Source organism: Aquarana catesbeiana, linkage group LG05, assembly GCF_042186555.1.
Source record: "Aquarana catesbeiana isolate 2022-GZ linkage group LG05, ASM4218655v1, whole genome shotgun sequence".
In the NCBI taxonomy this organism is placed as follows: domain Eukaryota; kingdom Metazoa; phylum Chordata; class Amphibia; order Anura; family Ranidae; genus Aquarana; species Aquarana catesbeiana.
In genome coordinates, this window is record NC_133328.1 from 105,540,428 (window position 1) to 105,556,299 (window position 15,872).

General features: G+C 41.5%; 1 protein-coding gene and 1 long non-coding RNA gene across 2 annotated transcripts in view; one reads left to right on the top strand and one right to left on the bottom strand.

Moving 5' to 3' along the window:
• The window catches only part of LOC141144391 (uncharacterized), a 55,942-nt gene extending 55,678 nt beyond the window's left edge, over window positions 1-264 (bottom strand). The window contains exon 1 of the long non-coding RNA XR_012244398.1: window positions 84-264. This is a non-coding gene — a long non-coding RNA (uncharacterized lncRNA). The remainder of the gene's footprint in view (window positions 1-83) is intronic.
• Window positions 1-15,872, top strand: part of RAPGEF5 (Rap guanine nucleotide exchange factor 5) — a 505,907-nt gene that overhangs the window by 34,096 nt on the left and 455,939 nt on the right. The window lies entirely within an intron of this gene.

A 15,872-nucleotide genomic window follows, 5' to 3' on the forward strand; every position in this document is an offset into this window, starting at 1 on the left:
GTCACTGAATGGAGGCTTTAATTTGAGTGGGGTGGGTGGGGGAGGGAAGGAGGTCATTAGAGCAGCTGAAAAAAACTTCTTACCTTCCCCGGCCGGCCATCCTCATCATTCTCTGTGTCCTCTCCTCTGTCATGCTGTTGGTGTGGATGGAGGGATCACCAGCCAGATTCCAGTGCCCGGAGAGTCAGTCTGCAGTCCTCATACTTCCTGTTTCCTCTCTCTCTTGGGCGCAATGAGACAGAGAAAACAGGAAGTGACATCAAACAGAGATGTCAATCAAACCGCCCGGCCGTAGTACAAGCGCCGGGCGGAAGCTACTTGGCGATTCGGGAAGCGCCCCAAGGCGGGCTAAATGTCCGCAAATGCAGCGCCATGTCTGCAATCTCGTGATTGCACAGACGTGGCGCTTCCCATAAGTGCACTGTGTCTGGCGTCGCACTGTATCCGGCGTCCGAACACAGTGCACTTAAGGACTTTTTTTTTTGTCATTTTTTTATATTTAAAGGGCCAGTATTAAAAATTTTTTTTTTTTTTTAACTTTTTTTTTTTGACTGCCTGGAGGGGGGGGCGGCACCCAGGCGCCCCCTATGGACGGGCCCCCACTGGAAGCCTTAGGTCCCTTTCACACGGGCAGATAGAATTTAGCTTTTAGCTGCGGATAGACTCACACAATGCTTTCCTATGGCCCTATTCACACACTGCATTTAGCAACGGTTTCATTACATGGGGTTTGGTGTGGTTAGAAAAAATAAATTTGACTGCATCCAGCACCGATTTATTGCAGCTGTCTGCAGCTATTTGCACATAACTGCAGGTAATCGCAGTGTACTATTTCACCTGCAGATAGCAGCGGCAACAAGGAAAGAAAACAGGAAGCACATCAGAAATGGCAAGAATGTTCCAACACAACTAAACGCAGCCGCATGTAAACGCAAGTAAGCGCAGCTAATCGCAATGTACAACTGCAAGTGATTGCTGTGCCTGGAGTCTTGGAATTTCAAAATAACAAAACATGTTTTTAACAGCGGCAGAACAGCCGCCAGTGTGAAAGGGGCCTAAAACTTTTTTTTGCATTGATACATGTCCCCTGGGGCAGGACCAGGTCCCCAAACACGTTTTATGGCAATAACTTGCATATAAGCCTTGAAAATTAGCACTTTTGATTTTTCATGTTCGTGTCCCATAGACTTTAATGGTGTTCGCACAAATTTTTTGCCCGTTCACATGTTCTGTTTGGCTCATCGCTACTTAATTGTATACTTTTTTCAGATTACTAAAGTGCTGAATTCAAAGAGTCAGAACCGCATTTTTAGAAAGAGAGACATCCATGTTTTTCTCTTTTTAAATTTTCTTGCTTTTCCCTTGGACCAGATTATTCTGACGCTTGCTCTACATTGTCAATCAGAGCCTGGAGCCATTTTTCTTTTGTAAGAGGAAGCTCTTTTCTACAGGTCTCTTTAGTGTACACCTACGTCTGATTGTAACCTCAGATCCCTTCAGAAGTGGACGTTTTTTAAAGCATTGGCCAGCAGAGAACGGTGGTTTCAGTCTTCTAATGGAGAATGATTTGATCTTACTCACTTACTTGTGCAGCATGAGTAATGCACAGCCAGCTGCTTCATTATAGTTTATTTTAAAGATCCACATTAAGAGTCCATCCCACAATTAGCATAAAGTGACTTTCTTCTAGTTTTTGATGCACTTTGCTGTTTTCTTCAGAAATAATGTGTGCTCATTGGAGCTATGCAAGTTTGTTCTCTATAGCCTAGGTTCACACTGAGCTGCAGGAATGAAGCCGCGCGAGTTCAGCTGAACTTGCACGATTTCACTCCCGCATGTCAGTCCCGATTTCGGCCGCGATTTCAGAGACATCTGTGCATATTTCTACACAGATATAAATGTAAATCGCAGCCCGAAATCGCAAAAAGTAGTACAGAAACTACTTTTTGAAATCGGTGCAGCGCCGCAGATGCGGCATCGCACCGATTAAGACAATGCCATTGACGGCAATTGCTGCCGATTTGACATGAGATTTGACATGGAGCGTTTTGACATGTCAAATCGCATGTCAAAATGCTCCAATGTGAACCAGGACATAAAGACAGTTGACTTGTGTGATCCAGTTATCAATACACAAAGATGAACACTGACCTGAAATAGAGCATGCCACATCTGAGGTGTATCCAACAGAGCTGCGTATTATTAGCAATCATTTTTACATGGACGTCTGTGGCTAACATACTGTATATATAACATGACAGGTCAGTAGGGGCAAGACCAATGAGTAAAGCTAGGGATTATTGGCTACAACATATTAGCCAACAAAAATGGACACCTTCACTGGTCCATATAAATAAAAAAAAAAAGCATAAAAGAAGTATGTTGCCTTCAGGGGTGTAACTGCGAATCATGGGGGCCCCACAGCAAATTTTTGATGGGGACCCTCAGATAACTCTGTAGAAGCTGGCAGTGTCAACTGTGGAAATACAGACATCCCAACCTGCAAAAACTCATTTCAGGGAGGTTGCGTTTCAATAGGGGTGGGGGGTGGGTGGTATGTGACAGTGGACGGTGTCAGTTGTTTTTTTTATTCTTAATAATTTTTTTTTTACAATTTAATTTGTTTTTAATTGTTTTTCACAATGCTTTTTGGGGGGGGGAGGTTGGGGCAGTGGACAGTGTTGGTAGGGCAGGGGAGAGTGGTGTCAGTAGTTTATTTTATTTTTTTTACACTTTTTAATTTTTTAGACTTTTTACAATATTTTTTTTTAGATTTTTGGGGGGCTTTGGTGAAGTGTCAGGGGTCTAAACAGAACCCTGACATCTCCCCTTTCAGACAGACAAATGGACTGAGGACACAGATTCCCCAGTCCCTTTCTCAGCACTAACTAAAGATGATAGAACAGAAGACAGAGGCTCCTGTTCATTCATAAACTGAGCAAAGTAAACACAGTTTACTCTGCTCAGTTATCACAGGACACAGGAGCGATCTCGCTGTGTCCTATTCCTGACAGTTCCTGCCCCCCCCCCACAGCTGGCAGAAGAGGAGAGGAGGGGAGCCGGCTGTGGGGGACAAGGGGGTGCGGAGAAGGAGGACAGGAGGGGCGGAAGAGAACATGGGGGCCGGAGGAGAAGGGGGGGACGGAGAAGGACACGGAGGGGGCCGGGGGAGGAGCACACGGAACAGCTGGGAATGATCAGTGCATCAGGAGGGACAGCTGTGAACACAGATCTCCCTGTATAGCTTTTTAGCTGACGGCTACAGGAGGGAGAGAAGGAGAAGTGGCTGTTACAAATCGATACAAAGGAGATCGGTGTTCACAGCTGTTCCCCGCCGCACCGATCATTCCCGGCAGGTCGCGAGGAGCTTGCGGGTGTACGGGAGCCGGCACAGAAATGCGGGAGACCCCCGTACCTCACGGGAGACTTGAGATGTATGGAAATACTCTTATCCCAGGCCCCATAGCACCAGCATGGGCTGCTATACTTATTGCTACTCCAGTGGTTTGTTTAAATTTATACCTGAAACCCAGATTTTTATTTATTTTTGTATCCTAGAGTGTGTAGACTGAACATGTGTTTAAAAATACAGTTTATGCATAAAAAAACGAAATACTGACTGCTTTATAGCAATGTCAAACATGCTTTATTTATGTAGATTGACAACCACTTTCCCTTTGCATACACATACTGTACATTGAACAGAAGCGGGTATGGATGGCTGCAATAGTCCGTAGCTTTAGTGATGGAACTTATGTATATAGGCAGAAGTACACATAAAACACTTCAAGAATGGATTTTATTAGCATATTATTACTTCATATGTCCAACATCGTAAAGGCAGAGCCATAAGGAGCTCACATGTCTTTATTGTGCTTTTTAACAGCTTAGCTCATGACTCTGTGGTCACCATGTGGTGGGTAATCAAGTTATTTATGGTGAATTATAAATTAAAAATCAAGGAACCAGTTTCTATTTTTGGCCATCAATACAGTCCTAGTTATTGTTCTTTGAGAGTACATGAGGTCCGTCATACTTAAGGCTGCTCTCACACTGGGATGGGCGGGTGTTGGCGGTAAAACGCCACTAGTTTTAGTGGCGCTTTACCATGGTTTTAGCGGCGCTATTCGGCCACTAGCGGGGTGCTTTTAACCCCCGCTAGCGGCTGAATAAAGGGTTAAATGCGCCCGTGTAGTGCCGCTGCCGAATCGCTTTGCAGTCGCTTCAGCAGCGGTGCCCATTCATTTCAGTTTGCAGGAGCCGTGTATACACCGCTCCTCCACCGCCCCAAAGATGCTGCTTGCAGGACTTTTTTTTTACCGTCCTGGCAGCACAGCGCCCCAGTGTGAAAGCACTCTGGCTTTCACATTGGGACTGCAGGGGAGGCGTTTTTCAGGCACTTTACAGGTGCTATTTTTATCCCAAAAGCACCTGAAAAACGCCTCAGTGTGAAAGGGTTCTTAAGGGTAATTTTAAGTAGTTTATTGGAGTTGACAGTTCACAGGTAACAGGTGAAGCCAAGATGGCTGGATCAGAGCTGTCAGGTCGGATAACTTGCAAAACTTTAATACATGACTCGGCACAAAAATGTTATCATAAAATATATATTGGATTCATTTTGTTGAGGTATGTCATTAATTGCCAAGTTTTACACGTGGCAAATGTAGTCATAGCTGTCCCCAGGGATTAAAGATACTGTATTGTTTTTCTTTATCATTAAAAAACTACTTCTTGTCATGCATAAAATAAACTTCTCATACATTCAAACTAATGCATAGCCAACAAAAATCACATGGTTTGAGGCTGTGAAAAGACACAATTTTGGAGACTGCAGAGTCTGTTTTCAGTAAAGGCACCTGTCTGAAAGGGAAACAAAGCCTATAGATATAACGAGTAAATAAAGCTACACCCACATACTATATATTTTACAAACTTTACATAAAAACTGTAGGTATTATTTACTAAATGCTTTTCACTTTTCTCAGGGAATGTCTCCTTAACCACTTCAATACCGGGCACTTTCACCCCCTTCCTGCCCAGGCCAATTTTCAGCTTTCACCGCTGTCACATTTTGAATGACAATTGCTGTAATAATTGTAATAATGTGCTGTTGGTAAACAACACCGGGCTCTTCACAGACAGCAGTCATGTGCCTTTTTTTTCCTCCCTGCAAAGCAGTAAACATTGTTAGGCACACTGTTAACCCCCTGATTGCCCCTAAATGTTAACCCTTTCCCAGCTAGTGTCATTAGTACAGTGACAATGCATATTATTAACACTGATCACTGTTTTAGTGTTACTGTTGATGTCAGTGTTAGTTAGTCAGTTCCAACCCAGTGTCAGTTAGTGTCAGATTATCTGCCGCACTATCACAGTCCCACTATAAGTCACCGTACACCACCATTACTAGTATAAAAAAAGAAATAAATAAAAATGACAGTATATATACCAGATATAACTTTCAAGCAAACCAATCAATATACACTTATTGGATTTTTTTAGCAAAGACATGTAGCAGAATACATTTTAGCCAATGTTTATAAAGAAATTCGATTTTTAAAAAAAATTTTATTGGACATGTTTTATAACAAAGTACATTTTTTTTTTTTTTTTTTTTTTAATTTCGGTATTTTTCATTTTATAGGGCAAAAAATAAAAAAAACTAGTGGTGATCAAATACCATCAAAAGAAAGCTTTATTTGTGTGAAAATAATGACAGAAATTCCATTTGGGTACAGCATTGCTGACCGCGCAATTACCAGTTAGCGCAGTGCTAAATAGCAAAAAATGGCCTGGTCCTGAAGGGGGTAAAATCTTCCAGAGCTGAAGTGGTTATAAACTTAACATATGATCCATCCTATACAGTCAGTTCATCTGTACTTATAGTTTAAATAATCTATAGAGAAAGTGAACGTAAATCCAGGAAAAAGACAAGAAAATTTGGATATGCAACAAATACAAATTACATAAAACATCATGACCCATCTGTCGGTGTTTACATTACGACCCATTCACACCATTGTGCCACATTAGTGCACAGGCATTATGTCACATGTTAATGTGCGTTGTGGCAGCCAAATTCATTTGAAAGGGTTGCCTAACAACAAAGCACACAAAAAAGTACTATTTTTTGTCACACAGGTTGATTTGCTAAAACTGGAGATTGCAAAATCTGATGCAGCTGTACATAGAAACCAATTAGCTTCCAGGTTATTTTTTTGTAAGCTTAATTGAACAAGCTGAAGTTAGAAGCTGATTGGCTACCATGCACAGCTGCACCAGATTTTTCACTCTCCAGTTTTAGTAAATAAACCCCACAGTATACTACAACACATGGCAGTGCATTATCATGGGCTGCGGTGTGCTGCAATACACATTCTTCAACATGGTGTGCCTGGGGTGCCATTCAGAATGGTCATTTTAATTCCTAGAGTGCAATATTACTCACTTAGTCATTGATCTAATTTGTCATACTCAAAATATTAACTATATTAGATGAAACAACTTATGTTACTAAGCAGAATAGAATGCTAAACAGGTGTTGTGGTTTACACAAATTTATGTCTGTCTTTGTCCACATCACAGGAAGGATTTGTATGATGACCAAATGTGCACATTTTATTCAGGCTCTGAACAGGCCAATCATCATATTGGATGATGCACAAGGATTTTACCCTAACAATGTTTGGGTTAACATCCAAATCGGCTAGTGCATGTTCAGCTTCTGACATAAAGGAGATTATATTTTGAAATCAGATGCTAGAGAAGGAATATTTATTGTCTTTTTATTTCTGGTTGTGGCCCTTTAGGCCTCTTTCACATGAACGATCCGTTCAGGTCCGCCTGTCAGTTTTTTAGGCGGACCTGAACGGACGCCCCATAGACCTCTATGGAGCGTTGGATGTCAGCGGTGACATGTCCGCTGACATCCGACCCTCTCCGATCCGAAAAGGTGTAACAGAGGAAAAACCTACTTTTCCATCCGTCATCAGACTCTACGGTCCGTCTTCATCCGATCCCCCATAGGGGAGAGCGGCGTTCTGACAGGACGGACCTGTCATCTGCCTGCTCAGCGGGGATCAACGGAGCGATCCCCCGCTGAGCAGAGTGGGCTCTGTACACGGACACGTCCGTGTGAAAGAGCCCGTAGACTTTCCTCTCAAGCAAGGCTGTAAAATTGCAGACATTTTACCATATAATAGGTGGAGCTTCATACAGACCAGTCAAATTTCAGTTGTTTTTTTTTGGCTATTGCTAGAAAGTAAAGAGACTTGATGTAAAGGAAATAACATAATTGTTTAGTATGGCTGATGAAAATGTCTATTACTATAATGAACAGTTTTGCAGTTGTAGATGGACATACTCCTTCACATGGTTTTGTGGCATGTAGCATCTTTCTTTAAAATGTATAACATCTACCTGTCAATTGCTAGAGCCTTATTATTTTCATGGTACTGGAATAAATATTTGTCCACATTAAAACAGAACTCCAGTGGAAGCGAATCTGACTATGTGCACTCCACCACCACTCATTAGGGACTGTGGTGTTGATTTAATAAAGCTGTAGAGTGCAGCTCTACATGGTAGCTAATCAGCTTTTAACTTCAGCTTGTTCAATTAAGCTTTAACAAAAAAAAAAAAACTGGAAACTGATTGGTTTCTATGCAGAGCTGCACCAGATTTTGCACTCTCCAGTTTTAGTAAATCAACCCCTGTATGCTTTTGAAGTTTACCTACACATGTGTAATAAGATACAACAGAAGGCTTTCTTGCTGTAACAGTTTGCATTTCTTTTTCCTGATGATGTTTGATTTGTGTGTGACAGATTTGAAAATGACTACAGAAGAAAGCTAAAAAAAAGACAGAACTTTACCAAAACAGCTAAACGAAGAGTTGAAATATACATATTTAATCACTTGACCTCCGACCCTCCTTCATGACCAGGGCATTTTTTGCGATACGGCACTGCGTTATTTTAACTGACAATTGCGCCGTCATGCATAGATGTACCCAAATTATATCTATGTCCTTTTTTTCCCACAAGTAGAGCTTTGTTTTAGTGGTCTTTGGCACTATAAACAAAAAAAATACCGACAACTTTGAAAAAAAAAAACAAAACATTTTTTTTTACTTTCTGCTATAAAACGTATCAAATAAATCAAATAAAATTAAAAAAAAAAATCTAATTTGTTTATAAATTTAGGCCATTATGTATTCTGCTACATGTTTTAGGTAAAAAAAATCCCAATAAGCATATATTGATTGGTTTGTGCAAAAGTTATAGCGTCTACAAACTATGGGATATATACTGTAATTTTTTTTTTTTTAATGGCGGTGATCAGCAACTTATAGCAGGACTGCGATATTGCGGTGGACAGTCTGATACTTATTGGCACTTTGTGGAAACCAGTGACACTAATCAGTGCTAAAAATATGCACTGTTACTGTACTAACACTGGCTGGGAAGGGGTTAAACATCTACGGCGTGCATTGCAGGGAAAGAACATTCATTAAATCCCTGCTGACAGAACAGAGCTCTGCCTTGTTTACAAAGGCAGAGCTCTGTTCTGTGTTTCTTCTCGCTGATCAGTTTGCTGGAGGACATACATTGGCTTGCACCCACTGATCGGCTTGCGGTGTCTAATTACAGCACAGCCGTGGCGCGTGCCCCCTACCCGGAAGTGGGGTACGTGATCTAGCGCAGAAGAGCCGCCTTACATCTAAGTGATGCGGTTGTCAAGAGGTCAAAGTGTATGCCAAGCCAAAACATTTTTCTGTAATTTTGGATAGAGTGGGGGAAATGGTAAAATCCCCCCCCCCCCTTTTTCATAAGTGATCACATTCTCTATGTTCTCAGCTGCATAAGAGCTGGGGGAGGAGAAACAGCAGAACACTGATCTTCCCAGTGATTGGGGGGGGGGGGGGTGTCAGGACAAGTCTGGTCATTGGAGGAGAGCAGACTGAGTGCCCAGTATAGCTAGAGAACTGACCATGGTTTGTTCCCCTGCTTAGTGGGACAGCAAGGAACACAAGGGATTTCATACAAAGGAAACAATACAAAGAGAACAGGATACTTTTTCATACAAGGACATGGCACATTTCGGGAATATGACATGTTAGGGTAACAAACCCTTTTTTTTTTTTTTTTTGTACAAAGGTTGCTAACAAACACTTTTAAGATCAGAAGCTACAAATACTGTAGCTGCTGACTTTAACAATAGGACACTGACCAGCCCAGGGATCCAGCGCTGTCCTCACCCAGGTATGTTGGACCCCTGATATTCCACCAAAGCTAAACTAATAAAAAACTAAATTGGAAAAAAAGGAAAAAAATAAAAAAATAAAAGTATTAAACATATAAAACTACTGAAACCGTCCTCTGCGCTACTGACAAAGTCTACTGTTCTACTGACTGACACTATCCTCTGCCCTACTGACACGTCCACTGCTCTAATGACACCATCCACTGTCTTATTGACACCATCCACTGCTGTACTGACACCATCCACTTTTATGGTAGCCTACATTTATATTTTTACAGTGATATTTGTTCTATAATATTTTTATACTTTTTATAAGTTTTCCTTACTATTTAGTTAGGCCTTGATAGTTAATTTCTTTAAAAAAAAAAGGTCGCCAAATCTTTGATCGTTGATCTCTTTCATGTTGTTCAGGTAGATCAGAACCTCTCAAAGGTTACCTACCCCTGGTCTCAGCCTACACACAGTATACACTGCACTCATAGGCTACAGCCTTTGTAACCACAAAATACTCCATAAAGGCTACCTTCACTCATTAGTAACATTTTAAATGTTAAATGGTCAGCGCTGCTGGCTAGAGGGGGGGAAAATGTCTGTCGTCAGGGGAAGGAAGAGTAACCAGTATTGGTGGCTAGTTGGAGGAAACAAAGGCTAGTGTTAGTAGTCAGCTACTAAATTAATACTTTTTTAGTCGACTAAAATATGACTACAACCAAAACAATTCAGATGGCTAAAATACGACTAAAACTAAAATGGCATTTTAGTCAATAGACTAAAATACGACTAAAACTAAAATGAAATTTGACGTCAAAATTAACACTGGTCTGTAGTGCATGTTCAAACCTAAATACCTTAAATAATAATATATTAAATTTTTCACTCCAGCAGTATGAGTTTGGAATTTGTAGAGAAATGCTTAAATAATGCATTAAAATTTAACTTCACCTATTAGATTTTAGACAACTAAAATTTGTTTTAGTCGACTAAAATGATTTTAATTGACTAAAATGTACTGGAGATTTTAGTCGACTACAATATATTGGAGATTTAGTCGACTAAATATGACTAAAACTAAAACAATTGCAGAAGACTGAAATGGAACTAAAACTAAACTGCCATTTTAGTCAAAAGACCTAAATCGAAATTTGCTGCCAAAATTAACACTGGTGGCCAGTGGATAAAAAAAAATTCTCTGCATCAATGGTCAACAGGAAAACTTGTGCTGTGTAGAGGGGGGTACTGGTGCCCTGTGGAGAGGGGGAACTGATTCTCTGCACAGGGGGAGGGAGGGGGGACACCTGGGGGTGGGGAGACACCCGCTGCAGAGGGAGGGGGCACTGATGCTCTGCAGAAGGGAGAGGGGGCACTGATGCTCTGTGGAGGGAGGGGGCACTGGTGCTCTGTGGAAGGAGAGGGAGGTACTAGTGCTCCAAAGAGTAAGAAGGGGGGCAGTGAAGCTTTGCGAAGGGAGGGGGGACAGTGGCTTTTTACAGAGGGAGAGGGATGCTCTGTGGAGGGAAAGGGGGGCACTGATGCTCTGTGGAGGGAGAAGGGGGCATTGGCGCTGTGTGGAGAAAGGGGGAGGACTGAGAGGGGCTGGAGGCTGAAAGAGGCAAGTTTTAGGGATACTGAATCTTCTTAGGCAGGAAGCTTTATGTAATAGAATGAAGTTTTCACAAATGACTATTAACAGAGCAGGGCATTGTATGACAAGAGCAGCCAGGTTATGTGAGGACACAGTGACAACAGTCACCTCTTCCATGGTTTCCCTGCAGCAAAGCCACTTCTCAGTGATCTACAATCTTTATATATGTGGGTATATAATATAACATACTCACTTCTCACCGATGGAGAGAAGCAGCAGTGTGTCCAGTGTGCAGATTAGGGCTTACCTGTCATAAGAGGCCAGCCAGAAGCAGCAACACAGCACTCCGAGAGAGAGTGGGTTGATCACAGTTGCATGTTCTGGCTGCGGGACACAGCTCCGATCTGCGGGATGCCGGTACACTATCCAGTTTCCAGTACAGTCCCGCAGGTTCTGGGGCAGTTGGGAGGTATGATCTTGTGGCCGAATCTCAGTCTTTGGTCACAGGACATGCATCAACTCTGTGGGCACTAGATTCATTAGATTCTTCTTTGGCTATCATAAGCTCCCCACTGTGTGACTGCTGTGTTCCCATATCATGTGACTGGAACACAATGGGATCTCCTTGTCATGAGATTGCTTGTTTACATTGTTGCTAATAGCAAAAACAAACCCTACCTGATGCCTGTCTTATTATTTAATTCAGAACTAAAATATTGACATCTACTTTAAAATCCTTTTCTTTTGGATAGACTGGGGAAGGGTTAGGACTTTTGTTTGGTGTATTGTTGGCTGTGCCCATGCTGGGGAGAATCCCCCTCAATTCCTGCCTCAGTTAGTGGCAATCAGGAGGTGAAGGGAAAGCGGCCTAATAGAGACACAATAGACAGAGTGGTGAACACTAACTTGAATTTTAGCAACTCTGGTATGAATTGCCAATAATCTTTACTTTATAAGTCACTACCCCCCACCCCCATCCCCATCCCCACTGGTCTGTTAAGTGTGTGGTCTGAAGGAAACGTACTGTACTTCTGAAAAATGAGGAGCATTTGCCTTGATCCAGCGTATTTTCAACACTCACTTTATTGGAGGACAGAACTATTCATAGTAGTAAATGGCTTGTTTGTGGCCAGTCAAAGCTAATGTCAATTGAATGCCGATGGTATGTATGAAACTATGGCTCATGAACTCCCAATATACACTTTTCTCACATTGGATTCATGCTACTATTTTCAGCATCTGAATCATAATCTGCTGTAAACCAAATAATTATGCATGTAATAGCTGTGCATTTAGCTGTCCCATTGAGGAAATGACTTGGGGCATTTTTATCCTTCTATAGCAGACACTTGGTTGAAGACCATATGGTGTATAAATGTGTATGTAAACAGGGAAGTATGAGAACATAATTGTGTTAAAGAAGTGTTCAGCTTAGCTGTGTTTTCACACATCACATGGCCTTGTTATGAAGTGGAAAAGTGTTATTTGCCTCGTAGTTATCGCTGTAGAGAGGAGAAAACACGTGAATATGTTTTATTAATAGCTTTGTTGCTTTGTACACATCAGCTTCAAATGCTGACGGTGCTTGATATCTTACAGGCAGTATTTTAGCTCCTATTGGCGTGGGAAAGGGAGCAGATGTCACCCAGGGGGCTGTGGACATGGACAAGGAATGAAAAGTCAATGCTTCTCGTTACTGAACTAAACATTATGTATGTATTGCACTAGTTTAATGCCATATGGCTTCCTTATAACCCCCTTCTCTATTTTCAGCACAAGTCACCTTAGACCTATAAGGAATCTTTGATCACTATACCTCTAAGGCTACATTCGCATGGGTGTTTAGCCATACACTTTGTGTGCATCCAGCTGTGATTACCGCAGGTAATAGCTCAGCCGCTGACAGCCTGTCCTTTCACTGTACGGGCTTGACGGCCACCGCTATCCAAACACAGCTTTCAACCCCAGCCACATAAATGAGTAAATTCTCGCCATTGGGATTTGCAATGTGGCTAAATGTCTGTGCGAGTGGAGCCTTAATGCGGCCATAGATAGATCGAAATTCAACATGGACCAGCCAAGATCCGATCCATGTGTGGGCAGGCTTATTGTACCCAAGTGGATCCATCGATTGACTTGGGTAAAATCAGCCTGTCGGTTTTTTTACATGCGATTACTGCCAGCGCCTATAGCCACTAGCAGTAATCATTCTTTTCTGCTGACCGGGAAGGCTTCCCGTGCCCACCTGCCAGCAGAACACAATAATGCTGTGGGAGGTATTCCCCCATCAACACAGTCAGTGTTGATGGGGAAATCAAGCAATTGTTCCATGGTGGAAGAAAAGAAAATTGAATAATCTATAGGCTGCTTTAGCTGGCTTTTCCTGAAAATGAATATATCTCACTAGATGTAAAAATCTGTCTATGAACTACCTTCATGAAAATCTGGCACATCACATTAATTGTCACAGCTTTGCTGTGAGACCACTTTATAATTTATACCTGTGTACTTGGGGTGGATTTGATTTAAATCAAGTCAATTTAAATCATGATTTAAATCGCTAGTAAAAAGGCTTGATTTAAATCATAATTTTTAAAGAGCAACTGTCATCTCTGTCCTGCAGCGGCTCCTCCTCTGACCCGCTGTGACACACCGACATTCCCATTCACTTTAATGGGACAGCTGGTGATGCGGCAGTGACACAACAAGGTGAGGGACGTGGCGGCAGCAGGTGAGTGGATGCCCGCTAACAGGCGCTGCCATGATGGATCTGACAGGTGCTTTTTAAATGTAAGGACTTATTCTTACTGGTAGTTATAATCTTTAATATTTGCAAACAAAATGAAGGTTTCCTATTTAGAATAATAAGCGGTCAAGTTAGTAAAACAGCGATATCAGAGCCAATTCAATCATACCGTTTGTAGTGTACAATGATTTGCAAAACAATGGGATAAAGGAATATTCCTGAACTTTGTTTTATCTCATGGTGACTGTGAAATTGTGTGAATGCCTCAATGCAGTGCATGTTATCTCAGCTTGCAGAGCTTGGATTCATTGAATGAGTTTACCAAAAAATGTAAATATTGCCGAATATACAGCCTCATGCTACATAACCAAGCTCCATTTCATGCTGATTAAACTAAATTATTAATATATCTTAAATAGAAAACTATCCGATTTTTTTTTTTTAAGTCATTGATTTATATCCACCATGGTACTTGTTTATCTTGTAGAACACATATGTACAGTAGAATGTTCACATTGAAGCCAAATGGTGCAGTATATTTTTATATAGCACTGGGGGAGGCATTACTCCTGAAGGAATTGCAATTATAAAGCCTCCCCAATTGACAAAGAGTAGGATCCAATTGTTGCTGATTACATTTTGGCAGGCATTTTATTAGTAGTATTATAATATGTTGGTTTTGTTTTTTCTATTCTTTTATGATATGTGCCCTATTTAGACATTCTGGCAGAGACGGAAGAATCCTTTGGTTGGTGTGCCCAGCATTACTGAAACAGTTGAATAAAGCTCCCTTCAGCCACTTGCATGAGCTGTATAAAGCTTAATGAATAAGCTAGATGTGGAGATTATTGCATAGAAAATGGAATCCGTGACAATCGACACAGCAATAAGAGAGCTGGATTGACAAATCCTTTGTGTATGAACCCAGAGCAGATAACATAAATCCTGTCATACAAAACAAACTGCAGTTTTCACATCAGTATTGGTATATAGAGGTTTACTTGTTCATCTTACCCGTCTCTCAATTATGATCATATTAGATTTCATAAAACTCCATCAAGTCTGTGTATGTAAAATATATTGAACAAAGAGAGGGTGACCAACTAGTTTAGGGAAGAGGGCCGTGCCACGTCCAGTAATATATAGACACAAAACAAAGGGTTCCCCTAGGTGGACTTTTCCGGCACTTGCATGGGCAAACAAAGTTTATACAAGATAGAGAGTGTTTATATATAAAAAAACATATAATTTTATTCGTGGTGAAAAATACAATTGTTAAAAACAAGCAATAGATATCTAAGATAACATAGTAGAACTACATAGTAACCATGATAAGCAATACATAGTAAATCGTGATGAAGAGCTCTTCTTGAGCCCGACGCGTTTCGGGGTACTTAATATTTGTAAAGTCCTTCTTCAGGGGCATAGTTGAGAGAGAAGGGTTCATCTGAGCTGAAAATATATAATGATTTGCTTGTGAGAAAGAGATTTTTGTTAAAAGCAAGGAGGGCCACAGAGGAAGGGCCGGGTATGAGAGTAAGCAATAGTGATATAACCAATGTGGATACTGATACTTAGATGGTTGGATGGTGAGAGATGCAGGTTGGTAGGCTGCAGTCACCGTGGGGAAGTGTGACAATACTCCCGTCCCGCCCGACCCGGGCGCGCGCAAGCCAGAACGGCGTGCTGAGATCACAGAAAGGCGTCTCTTAGATGGAAAAAACGCCGCTACATACGCCGGACACTTGGCTGTGAGGCTGTCTTTGTGCACCCTTTTTTCCATCTAAGAGACGCCTTTCTGTGATCTCAGCACGCCGTTCTGGCTTGCGCGCGCCCGGGTCGGGCGGGACGGGAGTATTGTCACACTTCCCCACGGTGACTGCAGCCTACCAACCTGCATCTCTCACCATCCAACCATCTAAGTATCAGTATCCACATTGGTTATATCACTATTGCTTACTCTCATACCCGGCCCTTCCTCTGTGGCCCTCCTTGCTTTTAACAAAAATCTCTTTCTCACAAGCAAATCATTATATATTTTCAGCTCAGATGAACCCTTCTCTCTCAACTATGCCCCTGAAGAAGGACTTTACAAATATTAAGTACCCCGAAACGCGTCGGGCTCGAGAAGAGCTCTTCATCACGATTTACTATGTATTGCTTATCATGGTTACTATGTAGTTCTACTATGTTATCTTAGATATCTATTGCTTGTTTTTAACAATTGTATTTTTCACCACGAATAAAATTATATGTTTTTTTATATATAAACACTCTCTAT